The sequence below is a fragment of the Aotus nancymaae genome, unplaced genomic scaffold (genome assembly GCF_030222135.1).
Source record: "Aotus nancymaae isolate 86718 unplaced genomic scaffold, 86718_ANA_hifiasm-v0.15.2.pri h1tg000022l_1, whole genome shotgun sequence".
Classification (NCBI taxonomy): Eukaryota; Metazoa; Chordata; class Mammalia; order Primates; family Aotidae; genus Aotus; species Aotus nancymaae.
This window is the reverse complement of record NW_026988435.1, coordinates 1,606,316-1,619,519: the sequence shown is the minus strand read 5'-3', so window position 1 is coordinate 1,619,519 and position 13,204 is coordinate 1,606,316. Positions and strand designations below refer to the sequence as shown.

The window sequence follows — 13,204 nt, the reverse complement described above, 5'->3', positions numbered from 1 at the left end:
TGTATTGGAAGTAAAAGCTGACACATGAACCTTTGTTGCGGGCTGAGGATAAGGAATCCTCAGGAAGCTTATCTCACGGACTAAACCCTTCAGGCAGCAGGTTCTTTTTGTTTGGTGGTGCAGTTTCAGATGCTGTCCAGTAGATGGTGCTTAAGGGTAAGGGCCGGCAGGTAGGCCGGTGCGCAGTGGAAACACCTGCCCCGACAGGGTGGTAGCAGGAGGTCATGCTGGGGTGTGCTGAGGCTTCAGGGGAAGGGGTAGAGGTGCACCAGCTCCTCCTCCTGAGTAGGCAAGAATGTGATCCGCTTCGCTCTCACATCCCTGTCACAGAGCTCACAACCTTCAGTTCACAAAGCCTTTGTCCTTTGGTTCCCGGCTGTGGATATACCACTCTAACCACTTCCACTAAAATGGGGTTTGGGGCAAAGCTGCTTCTTCCAGTCCAGGGCAGGCAGCTCCATGGCCTGTATAGGGAGGGAGAGTTGGGCCCGTCCTTCCTGAAAGCCCAAGTGGCACAGGCTCGCTTGCTGGGTGGTCCCGCCGTGGAAAACTTGACAACGCTCTTAGTGCACACTCACTGGGTCCTTGAGAGAAGCACTGCCGCGTCTGCGGCCATATTGTGGGTAGGGGAGAGGTGACCCCTGCTTTTCCACGCCCGTTCCTGGGTGTCAGTGCTGTCCCCTTCTGCGATTGGTGCCACGCCAGTGTCTGCTTTGTCCGTGGAAGGGCTGTGGCTGTCTGTGCTCCCCCTCGCTTCGGGGTGACCCACGCTCAGTGTTGCATCTCCAGGGTTCCTGCAGCTCCCCAGGGACCCGCCCTGTACTTGCAAAGTCAGAGTAGGCTGTGGGGGTCTATGTGCAGGTGGACAATGACTGGAGGGTAGAGAATCCCCAGGTGGGATGGCGCTCCATCATGGCTGCACAACCAGCATGGCGGCCGCGGGCTCCGTTTGGGTCTGAGGACAATGCAGGCGTGCCTGAGTGTGCCGGCCACACAGTTCTCTGTCCCCGGGAAGTTTGCAAACCGCTAATGATGATGTTGCCCTGTCATAAGAGCAGAGGGTCTCCCCGACAGTTTAGCAGTCAGCAGACAGTCAGAGGGGTGAGGGGGGCAGAGAAGCGCTCCCACCTGCCCTGTGGAGCTCCACGGTCCTAGGGGTTGATCTCTGCCAGACTCCTGCTGCTTTCCTTTCCTGCACCCCGGCTACTTCCTGTGGGCACTCCGACACTACCTGGCTTTCTTCTCTCAGATTGCCGTTTGGAACTTGTCCGTTCACTGGTAACTTTAATCTTTCTGAGGAGAACTTGTCCCTAGTCAGCCATCTTGGAAAGTCACCAAAATTTCATTCTAGACATTTTACAGATAATCCGTAAATACCTGTTACTGGATGGAGGTGTTAGTTGATATGTATGTGTTCCTCGGTCCTTTTGTATCAGGAGAGATTGAAAACTGAGTATAAATAATAGGACTATATAACTGAAAAAAGATATTTCCCAGAGAAGCCCTTCTGAAATTTTTGTTTTAACAGTGGAAATAACTATGTTTGATACAAAGTCCTTTGACATTCAGATGTGAGTTCCCAGAGGGTGAATTAGGTGCTTTGGACACAGAAGCTGAGACCAAAGCTTGTGTGGGGGCTCTGCTGCCATCCAGTGCAGAGGGAGATTGGGAATATCTTTTAGTCTTTCTGAGCCTCAGTTTCCTCATCAGAAAGATCAGGTTATTGTTCTAGTTTTCTAAGGTCACTTTCTGCTGTTTTCTCTGAGTCTATGAGGGGGGTGAGATGTGTATTCAGCATACTCCAGACACTGCCACGGAGACCTGCCCTGGGTCTCTACTGCGTGTTTCTGGGACCTGGCCCAGACTGAGCCAATGCCCTTAAAGTGCAAACCTGAGAGACAAAATGGAAGAAAGTCAGCAAGTTTGGGGGATGAAAATAATTTTTTAAAATTGTGAAGTAATGGTGGAATGTGGGGTAGCCTATAGTGGTGAAATAAGGTCAGATTTCAAGTTGGCTTTGGATAAGATAGAGGGAAAAAGAAGTGTCTATGACATCATCAGATTCCGCAAAAAACATCTTGGGCTGAGCAGTGAATAACTTACTCCACAGTGAACTTTGCACCGTGTGAAGGAGATCACAAGATAATCTCAGGTCTGGCTTATACTGAGGGGAAACACCAAATCCAAGAGAGGAACACCAATTCCATGAAACCCTGCCCAAGACCCAGCAGCCTTGACCTTGGGGCTACCCTCACAGTGAACTCTCTTTATGTAAGTGTGGGCTTAGCAGGAATAAATGGTGCTTAGAGAAGGGTTGTAGACATCCGTTCTTGCCTTAAATAGTTCTGCCCTAAGTTTAGGAGGGGCCGAGGTAGGAGAATTCTTGTATCTGAAGCAGCATTACTAATAATATGCTTCTGTATTTCAGTTGGGAAAGGCTTTACACACAATATCTTATAAACATATTAAGTGCTGAGTTTTCCTTTCTCTGGGTTTAACACTTGGGATCAGATATGAATGTCTTCCTGAGGAACTCAAGCCAGTGGGAGGAAGAACACAAACAGATAATTTCAACAAATGTGGTAGTTCTCCTAAACTGGGTGGAGTGATAGCTCAAAGTAAGGCAGACGGGCCAAGAACACCTCTTCTATCTAAGAGGGTAAACCACTGAGAGGAATTGCTGACGACTGTCTGTTTTCATCAAGTCTCACCACAGATAACTGAACCCAGGACATGGACCACATGGTATAAAGCAGAGTTCTTTCTAGGGAAGGGAAGTTGTTGCCTCCTTGAAAAATGTGGAGCATCCCTGAGAGGCAACTTGGGACAAGTGTGTGGTTGACATGATTGGAGGTCTGCAAGCATTTCTCCGTTCAGCCATTGGACAAATGTCACTAAGAACCTTCTTTAATACTTGGCCCTGCGCTGAATACATGGATTCAGGGATCAATAAAACATTATCTAAACTGTCAAGGGGATCTCAGGTGAGTAGTCAATAATGGCCGCATTGCATGAGAAGTGCCATAATAGACACACGATGAAAATACGGGGAAGGGGATAACATTCAAAATAGGCAATGGCCTGCAGTCATTGCATCGATAATAAATGCATAAGAACAACTTTACAGTCTTAATTCAACAACTGAGAGGAAATGGACAGATTTCTCAGAAACTGCAAAATTGCAAACTCAACCAAGATGAAACAGACAATATGAATAGTCCTATAAACACTGAAAAATTGAATTTGTAATTAAATAACTCCTCACAAAGAAATGTTCAGGCCAAGTTGGTTTTACTGAAGAATTCTACTAACATTTAGAGAAGAATGAACACCAATTCACACAATCTATTATGGAAAGATGTAAGAGGAGGGAACACTTGCCAACTCATTGTATGAGGCTAATATCACTCTGACGCCAAAACCAGGCAAACACGGTACAAAAGGCAACTATAAACCAATATCCCCCTTAAATTTAGATGCAAAAATAAAAATCATCATCAAAATATTAGCAAATCAAATCCAGCAATGTATAAAAAGTCATACACCATCACAAAGCACGATTTATTCCAAGTCTGCAAAGTTGGTTCAACATTCCAAAGTTCATCAGTGTCATCCACCATTCAACAAGCTAAAAAGGAAAGGAATGGGATTATACTACTTGAGGCAGAAAAAGCACTGGCCACATCCAATACCCATTCATGAATAAAACGCTCAGATTGCTTACACAATGCCTCTTCCGGGACTTCTTAATGTGAGCAAACGACTGTTCTGATCAACGCAATGTAACGCGCGACGCTTGGCTGGCTCAGGTCGTGGGGTAGGGCCGCTTTGCGTTTTTCCTTTGGATCTGCCCCTCTTCCGGGTTTGTTCTCTAGAGCCAGCGGAAGGACTGGGTCCTCTCTCTTTGGCTCCTGTTACCCTGTCAGAAACTTCACACTCCTTCCCTTTCCAGAGAAGCTTCAGAGAGTGCTTTGCTGGGTGTGCTGGAACCAGGCAGGGCGCAAGTCTGTCGGGGTGAGCGCGGTGAGTCCACGTTTCCTCCGCTGTGAGTGCTCTTCCCGCTCCTGCAGGGAAAGGCAATGCCCCTTCTGTCTTGTCCACGTGGGACTCCAAAGGGTCCAGAGAGTTGGCAAATCCTCTCAGAGTGGGCAGGGGAGGAGACAGAATATGGAAATGGGGCGGTAGAGGGGTGGAATCCTACCGAATTTCCTGATTGAAGGCTGTCGTGAAGTAGGCCTCTGGGAGCGCGGCCCTCCAGTTTCTGGTGAGAGTAACATCCGACCAGTATCTGGTGAGGTCCAGTCTTGTCCCTGACTGCATTTTGGGCCAAAAGCAGAACGCGGCCGGCACTACGGCCTGGCGTCCTTGACCGAGCGGTCTGCATATTCCCCCGGGTGGAAACTCTTGGACTGCAGGTGTGAAGGAAATGCGGTCACCACTGCAGTGAGAAAAGCAGCTCGGGAAAATGGCACCTTCTTCTCCAAACTTTTCTTGAGACACTCTCGCTCTGTCGTCCAGGCTGGCGCGATCTGGGCTCACTGCGACTTCTGCCTCCTGGGTTCAAGCACTTCTCCTGCCTCAGCCTCCCAAGTAGCTACGTTTTTTTTTTTTTTTTTTTTGGATGGGGGAGAAAGAGAGGAGAGGAGAGAAGAGAGAGAGAGACAGAGACAGAGACAGAGATTGAGAGAGAGCGATTTTAACATCTTCAAGCAAAAAGGGACGCTTTCTGCCTGTTGGCCGTCTTCTGCTTGGTGAACGTGAAAATCCATCCAGAGGGTTTCAGTGAAAACCGCCTTTACCTCTTTGTCCCTCTTAGGTTGAAATCCACACTCCATAACCCTACTCAGCAGGAAAATTACAAAAGGCAAATATAAGACGTTTCAGTATTGTAAAAGGTAAAATGAAACTGCCCTTCAAGAAGAATCAGAAGACCGATGAGGGAGAGAGGTGAGAGCTGAATCTGAGTGGGCTGCCCCGTCTTCCAGGGTTTCACCCTCGGCCTCATGAAGGCGTGGCTTGGCCTTCATGAAATAAATATGGGAAATAAAGGGAAATACGATGTGCTCATATTTTCAAACAGCCAAGTGCCCTGAGACACAGCATTTGCTACGGTACCTGCTAAAATTTGAAAGTGTGATGAACTGTTACTTAAATTGAGCCGGGTAGACTAAGAGAGCAGCAGTGAATGATGCCCTTTAGGAGGAAGACGTCGGGGCGCTGAGGCCCAAGGGCCCTCGAGGAAAGAGCGCAGCCCGGGCCCCTCGGCCTAGGGAAGGGCGGGCAGGGACGATCCTACGGTTCCTGGGAGGATGCGAAGAGCCAAGAATGCTGACTGCCGGCGCCGGGGAAAAGTCCCTGACGTGCGGTCCTCATCCCTGGACAGGCGGCGTCCACACTTCTCCGCTGCGCGGGGCGCCCGGGGCTCTGACGCTCCAAATCCGCCGGCTGCTGCAGCTTCTGGGAGCCGGAGTGTCCGCCGGGAGGATGTAGCACCCGGCGCTCAGTTCTGGAACTAGAAACCCCACGGCCTCCCGGGTTTAGAACCCAGGTATGGCTCCCCACGGTCTTCGTTTTGGGGATAGGCGAGGAACGCTAAGCCTGGCCCTATTGCGAGCCATAGTCTCCTTACTGGCTGGTGCTTGTTGGCTTTTTTCAGTCAAATTTCTTATGTTAGACAGTAATACAAATGGCTGATCTAAGGTTTTCATGATTATATTTTGCCTATCGGTTACACGTGTGGTTTCCGTAGTGTAGTGGTTATCACGTTCGCCTCACACGCGAAAGGTCCCCGGTTCGAAACCGGGCGGAAACATGGGGATTTTAATTTAGGGGTAAAATTAATCGAGATTGGGAAACAAACACAGCACTAGTTGAACCCGTGTGTACGTTTTAGACCTCAACAATCTAGACAGATTGTCGACCAGGCTACAATGGCCACTGGCCTGCCAGTAAGGGGACTTCACAGCAGGTCTGCTCAATATTAGCTTTGGCTCCAGAAATTCCTTAAGATTCTCTTCATTCTCTTTGATTGCCTGAATTTTCACAGGCTGATGCTGAAAGTGGATGCCATCTTAGCGTATTTCCTAAGTATCCCGCTTGGCTCCGCTTTACTTTGATACAGTTACAGGTCTGACTGATTGGCAAGATCACAAAACAAAATATTTTTTGAAAAGGTTCTAAATCTGCATCTGGAAGTCGTAGAGTCAATATTTGGAAATAACATGAATTATGTACACACATACACATTTGCATGCATATCCCTTCCCCAAATGATCCTCAGAAAACCGATAGGTGTTCAAACTACTCTCCGGGAGCTTAGATAATCAACGATTTAATAAATTCAATTCCTAATATATGGTGTACACATCCTGGATTGTCCAGCCTTCTCTACCGCTTTGTCCCCGAACGCCCTCAATTTTGCCCAGGTGGATTCCAGGCCACTGACTCTCGCGTTGCTTTCTGTCCTCTCGACAGTGCGCTTCAGCACTATTGCCCCAGGTGACGCTGCTGAGAACAGCTAAGTGACCAGCACTATTGCAGCTGGAGGCCGAGGCCCAGAATCCTCAGGAATCTGCCATTTACCCAGGCGAAGAGCCCAAGGGTTCTCCCCACAGCTTCCCAACACCTTCCCAACATCCCTCTACAGATTTTTTAAAAATTAGACTTATTAACCTGTAGAGGTGGAGTGAATCAAAGAAACCACAAGATATCTCTCAGGGAACAAGGAGAGCACCAGGAATAAATCACTGGAGAATATTGAACAAGCAAGCCAAGGAAAAAAGAACGGAATGGAAACTGACAGGATGATTGCAGGGGATGGTGCTGAGGTGGATGCGAATCACTACTTACTATTAATAGATTGAGCCAAGCACACTAATGGGGCATAACTAAAATACTTAATAAGGCACTCCTTTACCCACCATGTGTTTTATAGTATGGTTGATAAAGAATGTGCCACCCTACTGGTTCTAGAATCTTCTGGAGTCAAGGAGCCAGAGCATGAGAGCATAAAAATCCTGTCACTTGAAGCCTTGGGCTCTGTACTGCTAAACCTGTCCCAGAGACTGGATTGCAAATGCAGGGGTGGTGTGATGGAAGGGACGTTTGTGTCCCCTTCAAGTTACATATTGAAGCCTTAGCCCCCAGTGTGAAGGTAGTTTTGGAGGGAGGGCCTGTGAAGGTTAATCAGATTTAGATGAGGTCATGACCGTTGGATCTCTATGATGAAATCACTATCACTATAAGAAATAGAAGGAAGACCAAAGTGCTCTCTCTCTCTCTCTCTCTCTCTCTCTCTCTCTTTCTCCATCATGCCAGGGAGAGGGAGAAGGTAGCAGTCTGCAAGTCAGGGAGTGACCCCTCACCAGGGAACGGAATCAGCTGGCAGTTTGATCTTGGACTTCTCAGACTCTCAAACTGTGAGAAAGAAATTCCTCGTGTTTAAGCCACCCAGTCTGTGGCATTTTGTTATGGAAGCCTGAGTTGAGACCACTGGTTCACTGGGGAATCCACTGATGTGAACCCATGAGAAGTTTGTGACATGTCAAGTAGTTTGCTGCTCCTGGATCTGAGTATTGGCAAGAGCTGTTAGAATGATGAGCATAGAGGGAAACAGGGTGCAGAGAATAAGGCATTAGTCATTGTACTGAAGAAATAAAGGGACTTGACATGGCTTTAGGCTGAAGTTAGGTGCAGATTAAAGCTGCGGAAGGGTCACTCGGCAAATAGTGTGGCACGTAAATGGTGTGGACTACACTGGCTGTAATTTATCTGCTTATGTTAATGGTCACAAGAGCTGATAGTGGAAAAGTGTGGTATTAAAGCAGCAGTAAGCTTGTGGAGTATCCAATACACTTAAACACCATTTTTTGAATTGAACTGAAATTGATATGTTGTGAAAACGAGAGTTTATCCAAAGAAAGATTTTCTTTGGGAAATAGGATGGATGGTGGTGAGGATAAGTGTCTAGGCGGGGTAGAGGCAGCTTTCAGTGTCTGCTGAAACACCCACGGCCACTGCATACTCTTTGGGAGATGCTGGCTTGGGGCTGATCAGAGTGTTGAGGTAGAGGGTGGTACTTGATGCTGACAGGGAACTCCCTGGTGTGTTGAGTTTTATTATCTGTGACTCTGAGATGCATATGAGACCTTTGTAAAGTTAGAAGTTGAGAGTAGAAAGTACATGTTTGTATTTTAGAAAGAGATTTGGGAATACATGTAGCTCTGGTTGATATAGACAATATGTGAAGGTTTATTGGCCAGAGCTGGTATGTGTCTTGCATGTTGGGTGGAGAATGGATAGAGCCACAGCTCTGCGAGGTCAGTGTGAAGGGTGATTTCCTTGTTGGGCTCAAGTTTATAACTCAGCTGGGACCTGGCTTGGCTTCTTGACTAGGGAAGAAGCATGATTTCATGTCACAGCTCCTGTCTTTGAAAAAGTCGTAATGACTCCCAGAGTCATTACGTGTGGGGCAAACTCTAGATTTTTCTCTTCATTGTAAACCCTCCAGGGAAGATTGAGGAAAGAAACCACTCTACTATTTGAACTTCATCAAAAGACTAATATATTAATATTTTGACCATCAATATTTCCTTAAACCAGTCTACTCCTTACATAGCTAATACATCAAGCATATTAACTTAGGAAATTGGATTCTCCCAGACAACGAATCATTGACTGCAAACGTTATTAATCTTTTTGCATCACATTTCCTTTAAATGCATTCTACATCTTTGAGCACACAAATAATAGTATTATAATGATTATAAGACCGATCGTTAATTACTCTTTTGCTAAAAATCAGCTACAAAGCACTAACTCAGTGGACCAACCTTTGTGTCTTCATTATCTCTACCTTGATTCTGGCCTTTTATTTTCTCTTTCTTCTAATTCTAATTCTGCTTCTGCTTCTCGTTTCCTCCTCGTTTAGAACTTTACTCACCTAAACCACCAGTTAGGTTACCTTCTCAGAACCAAGGCAGCAGTTTGAGGTTGACAATTGAAGATTTAGGATCAGAAAAAAGAAACACGAATGAATTTTTGATGTTTCATTATCAGGGGTTTGTAATTCAGGTAGAAAGACCTTTTTCAGAGTTAACAGATTGATCTGAAAAATAAGCTGTTTTAATATTTATAACGTTGGCTAGTAAAAGTTTTCTATAAAAACATTTTTTGCGGATGTCTTTGTTAGCTTTTAGTCGACACTTGATAAAGCCGCTTGTAAGAGTTTCTAGTCTTTCTGTATACTTCTTTCATTCTTCCCCCAGACCCTAGTAGGAGAGAAGCATTGGTGGTTCAGTGGTAGAATTCTCGCTTCCCAGGCGGGAGACCCGGGTTCAATTCCCGGCCAATGCAGTTGGTTTTTGAGCTTCACTTTCCTATTGTTCCTTTACCCTTCTGCCCTGCAAAATCATACTGCATAGCCTAAGAGTGCATTTAAAGGCTTCATCACCACAAGGTGAAGTGATGATGACAATAGTCACCAAGGTCGTGCAAAAAGACATTCAGGAGACTAACGCGGGACCCTTGCAGTTGTTGGACTCCACAAACCACTTAGCAAAGTGGCAAATACGAAGTGTTTCTGGCCAGTCGCCGCGGTTTTCATATTGGTACCTGTTAGTTTCATCTATTTTCTCGGCGGATCCCTGCAAACCCAAAAAAAAAATCAGGTTCCTGATTCACGTGCTGGACCCTAGGCTTCCCACTGAGGCATAATGGTGAGGATCAAGAAATGAAGCTCCCGGAAGGAGAGACGCTGTGGGCGGGGCAGTCACCTCAGAGGTCCAAGAGGCATCAGCGGCCCAAGAAAGGGGAAGTGTGTGGGGAAGAATCTGCGTGGAGATGAGGGGAGCGCGGAGAGTGGTACTTGTGCAGTGGACCCTCGGGGCTGTACCCCAGACACCGAGAATCGAATTTGCTAACATCGTAGCTACCGGGGCCTCCGAGTGTTTTGTGGGCCCATTGGTGTTCAGAGAGGGATTCCGGAATCTGCGTCTGGCAATGTGTGTCAACAGGTGTTGGCCTGAAATTTGGCTGGGCATAGTGGCTCGCGCCTGTAATCCCAGCACTTTGTGATGCTGAGGTGGATGGATGGCTTGAGGTCAAGAGTCCAAGACCAGTCTGGCTAACATGGTGAAACCACGCCTCTACTAAAAATACAAAAATGAGCCGAGTGTAGTGGTGTGAACTTGTTATTCCAGCTACTTGAGAGGCTGAAGCAGGAGAATCACTTGAACCCAGGAAGCAGAAGTTGCAGTGAGCCAAGATGAAGCCACTGTCCCCAGCCTGGGTGACAGAGGGAGATTGTCTCAAAAAAATAAAAAAGGTGTTGTCCTGAAAATTACATTTATATTTACTTTTTAGTTTTCTTTTTTTTTTTTTTTTTAAGAGACAGGGTCTTGCTGTGCTGCCCAGGCTGCATTGCAGTGATGCACTCCTAGCTCACTGTAGTCTGGAACTCCTGGGCTCCAGTGATCCTCCCGCCTCAGCCTCCAGGGTAGCTGAGATTACAGCTAAACCACCATGCCTGGTCCAAAAAAATATATTTGTAATATAGGAAAGCAAAGAACAGAATCTGGGAACTGTTTACCTGCTTGTGCTGTGAGGATGTAACTGCACTAGAGACACAACAAACGGCAACGGGTGATGAATTTTCTTCCAAAAGTTTTTAGAAGATTTTCTCTCCATTTAACAATCGCTTAAAATCTAGGACCAGCCACATTGGGGGAAATTTTTTTTCTTTCTGTTTCAAAAGTGAACCTCAATTTATTCAATATGAAAACTTTTCTAAGTGTGACTCCTCTGTACGTGTTGTGTATTAGACAATGCTGATACTAGGTTAGAACTAACTGGCTTGTTTTCTTTTTGTATTTAAAACTCTTTGGGGGATCTCTGACTTTCAAGAAGAAATTCTGAACTGCAATACATAATTGTTTTCTGTTTTTGTTTTAGAGATGAGGGTGTTGCTTTCTCATCCAGGTGGGAGTACAGTGGTGTGGCCACAGCTCACGGCAGCTGGCATTACAGGTGTGAGCCATGGAGCCTGGCCCATAATGTCTTATTTTATTTAGCTCTAAACAACAATCAGATGTTAGGGAAGAAAAATGTAGAAGGCCTGATTCATGAAAAGGAAATTGATGAATTACTTATGCCATGCAGCAAAAATGTTCAGACTCTAGAGTCCCAAAAGTATCTTATAGTTTTGCTGAAGGTGGCTGGTTACAAATACCAGCTGCTGCCAGGAGGCCAGTTGCAGAAATAGGAATGTAGCAGTTATGAGTATTTCTTCCTTATGTTTATATAGATATAAATTCTTTGTTTTTTTCACTCTTTATCTCCTTAGTCATCTAAAATAAGGTGTACCAATTTTATACCTTAGTACATCTGTAATTTACAGGAGACCACGAAGAACACTGAACATATCAATGAAGGTTTTGGGTCCTCTTCTCCATTTATATATAGGATAAATGTTAAGCAGAAAAAATGGCTTTGCTATTGTTTCTACTTGGATGCCAAGTTGACAAAGGGTGAGCTGATAATTAGGCCCTTCCAGGGAGCCTCTCTGCCTTAGAGATATTAGCAGGAACAAGCAGAAATTTTATGTAAAGGAGAAGCACACGTCCCTGAGTGGGCTCAAAGCACCAACCTTTGGGTTAACAACCCAACACGCTAACCTATCGCACCAGAGATGAGAATGCTGGCTTCGTGTGATCCCAAGAAGAAGAAAATACTATTAAGTAAGGCTAACCTGTAGTGCCTTCGGCCTTGCTCTCACTTGCTTCAGAAGTCAGCGCCCCTTGAGATACTCAGGTCTGTGACCGCCGGTGCCTGAGCCTCGTGGGGGAGCTTGTACACCCCTCGCCAACTCTCCTGCGATCGGTGCCGTCGGTGCAATCGGTGCGGTCAGTGCAATCGGTGCAGTTGGTGGGAAAGGATCCAGGAAAATGACTGCGTCAAAAGAAGAAACTTGAAAAAGAGTGAAAGAGGCTAGGCGTGGTGGCTCACGCCTGTAATCCCAGCACTTTGGGAGCTGAGAGGGGCGGATCACGAGATCTAGAGATTGAGAACATCCTGGACAACATGGTGAAACCCCGTCTCTACTAAAAATATAAAAATTAACTGGGCGTGGTGGCTCGTGCCTATAGTCTCAGCAACTCGAGAGGCTGAGGCAGGAGAATCGCTTGAACCCGGGAGGCAGAGGTTGCTTGTAGTGAGCCGAGATCGCGCCACTGCACTTCAGCCTGGAGACAGAGCAAGAATCCCTCAAAGCAAAAACAAAAACAAAACGGGAGCGAAAGAAGGCAGAGGTGGAGATGAGACAACAGACCTCCCAGGAGGCTTGTTGTAGAGGCAGTGGCCGGTCCTGAGAGGTGAGATTTTTTGAAATTATGTAGCAGAATGGGGTGAAAGAAACGGAGAGGCGCATGAAAGAGAGAAAAGCAGGAAAATCTGCAGACGTCCAGGAATAAAGCAGAGAAAATAGTGTGTGTTTTTACATTAAAAAATATAAGAAGTACGATGGTTGTCAGCAGGCTTCGAGGTCGTGTAGTGGTTAATACCTGCAGCCTCGGTTCTAATCCAAGTCACAGTAGTGTTTTCTACCCTGTGATTGTGGCTAACAGACCTGCAGTTTGCTTTGCCTTTAATCCCAGTGACCTCCAGAGAGCAGAGTAAACCGCTAGCCCGGAGCGCACCGCAGTCAGAAGAGGAGTTCAGCCCACAGCGAGTAAACCAGGGGCGGCCTGGTCAAAAGGAAAACTTGGACGTGCTCTTTGTCTCACAAACCCACGGGCAAAGATGCCACCTCTCAAGGACTCTTTCTCTGTAGCTTCCACTGATGAAATAATACGGTTATAGTCTTTTCTGGTAGAGAAAACAGCTCTATCAGTGGGACTTTTGAAAAACCCAAAATGAGGAAGAGCTTTTAATGAGTTTACAATAAAATCTACACTGGTTGTCATGACTACACCGGCTCGCCTCCATTCCCTGTCCACTAATTCTTATGAGAACAGTAAATTATTATTAATAATTAGCAGTATTAGTATAATTATCTGAGATGTAGTCTTGTTCTGTGACCCATGCTGGAGTGCAGTGGCTCAGTCTCGGCTCACTGCAACCTTCGTTTCCTGGGTTCAAGCAATGCAAACAGTAAATTATTAAACTACAGTTCACATAAAGTGCACAAGTCTTTAGTTCAATTTGTTTA

General features: G+C 46.2%; 2 non-coding genes across 2 annotated transcripts; both read left to right on the top strand.

Annotated features, from left to right (window-relative positions):
• The first annotated feature begins 5,739 nt into the window (after nucleotides 1–5,739).
• Nucleotides 5,740–5,812, top strand: TRNAV-CAC (transfer RNA valine (anticodon CAC)). The gene has a single exon. It is a non-coding gene; the product is annotated as a tRNA-Val (tRNA).
• A 3,471-nt stretch (nucleotides 5,813–9,283) lies between these two features.
• On the top strand, nucleotides 9,284–9,354 carry TRNAG-CCC (transfer RNA glycine (anticodon CCC)). The gene has a single exon. It is a non-coding gene; the product is annotated as a tRNA-Gly (tRNA).
• The last annotated feature ends 3,850 nt before the right edge of the window (nucleotides 9,355–13,204 follow it).